Below are 2,126 nucleotides of genomic sequence, written 5' to 3'. Positions count from 1 at the left end.
CCATCATGATGTAATGGAGACATGAAATGGGGCTTGATTCCCCGTGCCTCTTCAGACCCCCATCATGGTGTAATGGAGATGTGAAATGGGGCTTGATTCCCCGTGCCTCTTCAGACCCACATCATGGTGTAATGGAGATGTTAGACAGGGCTTGATTCCCCGTGCCTCTTCAGACCCACATCATGGTGGAATGGAGATGTTAGACAGGGCTTGATTCTCTGTGCCTCTTCAGACCCACATCATGGTGTAATGGAGATGTTAGATTCCCAGGGCTTGATTCTCCGTGCCTCTTCAGACCCACATCATGGTGTAATGGAGATGTTAGACATGGGGCTTGATTCCCGTGCCTCTTCAGACCCCCATCATGGTGTAATGGAGATGTTAGAAGGGCTTGATTCTCCGCCTCTTCAGACCCCCATCATTCAGACCCTCCATCATGATGTAATGGAGACATGAAATGGGGCTTGATTCTCCTGTGCCTCTTCAAGGAATTCCCATCATCAGACCCCCTCTCATGATTAATGGAGAAAGGGGGCTTGATTCTCCGTGCCTCTTCAGACCCCCATCATGATGTAATGGAGACATGAAGGGGCTTGATTCTCCGTGCCTCTTCAGACCCCCATCATGATGTAATGGAGATGTTAGACAGGGCTTGATTCCCCGTGCCTCTTCAGATTCCCATCAAGGTGCTGAGGGGTCACACAGATGCTGTCACCGGCTGCCACTTCTGCTTTGACGACACCAAAGTCCTGACCAGTTCCCAGGACAAGACGGCCGCTCTGTGGGTAAGTCCACCAAACACAAGTCCACCAAACACAAGTCCACCAAACACAAGTCCACCAAACACAAGTCCACCAAACACAAGTCCACCAAACACAAGTCCACCAAACACAAGTCCACCAAACACAAGTCCACCAAACACAAGTCCACCAAACACAAGTCCACCAAACACTAGTTCTGCTTCCCAAATGGAACACTACTTCTGACCACTAATCCCTATATAGTGCACTACTTCTGACCAAGGCCCATAGGTATGAACCTGAACTATATGATATGGCCGTGGCCTAAATAGCACCCATATTCCCAATATAGTGCACTACTTCTGACCAAGGCCGATAAGGGCTCTGGTCAAGAGTAGTGCACTCTGTAGGGAATAGGGTGCCATTAGGGCCACACGTTGTGTGTCTGCTTCTGAAGGACACGGAGAGTGGCGCCGCGCTGTTGGTGTTTGAGAGAGGACATCTGTCCAACATCTCTGAGTGTGCCTTGATCCCTGACAAGAAAAGGTGAGTTGTCAGTGTGTTCCCATCGCCTAACCCCTTCTCCCAGGAGTGTGCACTCGTACACTTCCTAACATATTCCCAACACCAGAGGGGGAGTGTACAAGTGCACACTTTGGGAGAAGGGTAGATCATCAGAATGGAGCCTTGCTGTTATCAGAATGGACCACAGAAGTCCTTGTCTGTTTGTTGTGACTAGTGATTTATACATGAGTTATAACTCTTCTGGGTATATATCTGGTTATAGGGCTGGTTATAGGGCTGGTAGGGCTGGTCATAGGGCTGGGGATAGGGCTGGTCTGGTCATAGGGCTGGGGATAGGGTGGTATAGGGCTAGGGCTGGGGATAGGGCTGGTCATAGGGCTGGGCATAGGGGTCAGGATAGGGTGGTTATAGGGCTGGGGATACTGGCTGGGTATAGGGCTGGTTATAGGGCTGGGGATAGGCTGGTCATAGGGCTGGGTAAGGGCTGGTTATAGGGCTGGTTATAGGGCTGGGGATAGGGCTGGTCATAGGGCTGGGTATAGGGCTGGTGGTATAGGGCTGGGGATAGGGTGGTCATAGGGCTGGGTATAGGGCTGGTTATAGGGCTGGGTATAGGGCTCATAGGGCTTATAGGGTCATTATAGGGCTGGGTATAGGGCTGGGCATAGGGCTGCATAGGGCTGGTTATAGGGCTGGGTATAGGGCTGGGTATAGGGCTGGTTATAGGGCTGGGTATAGGGCTGGGGATAGGGCTGGTTATAGGGCTGGGGATAGGGCTGGGTATAGGGCTGGTCATAGGGCTGGGTATAGGGCTGGTTATAGGGCTGGGCATAGGGCTGGGATTAGGGCTGGTTATAGGGG

The 2,126-nt window shown here is 51.6% G+C and overlaps 1 long non-coding RNA gene across 1 annotated transcript in view; it reads left to right on the top strand.

Annotated features, from left to right (window-relative positions):
- Nucleotides 1-667: 667 nt before the first annotated feature.
- Nucleotides 668-2,126, top strand: part of LOC127927216 (uncharacterized) — a 3,582-nt gene continuing 2,123 nt past the window's right edge. The window contains exons 1-2 of the long non-coding RNA XR_008126626.1: nucleotides 668-785; nucleotides 1,198-1,286. This is a non-coding gene — a long non-coding RNA (uncharacterized LOC127927216). The remainder of the gene's footprint in view (nucleotides 786-1,197; nucleotides 1,287-2,126) is intronic.

The sequence above is a fragment of the Oncorhynchus keta genome, unplaced genomic scaffold (assembly GCF_023373465.1).
Source record: "Oncorhynchus keta strain PuntledgeMale-10-30-2019 unplaced genomic scaffold, Oket_V2 Un_contig_9864_pilon_pilon, whole genome shotgun sequence".
NCBI classification, from domain to species: Eukaryota; Metazoa; Chordata; class Actinopteri; order Salmoniformes; family Salmonidae; genus Oncorhynchus; species Oncorhynchus keta.
Note: the sequence above shows the minus strand (reverse complement) of the source record. Positions and strands in the feature narration are given on the sequence as shown.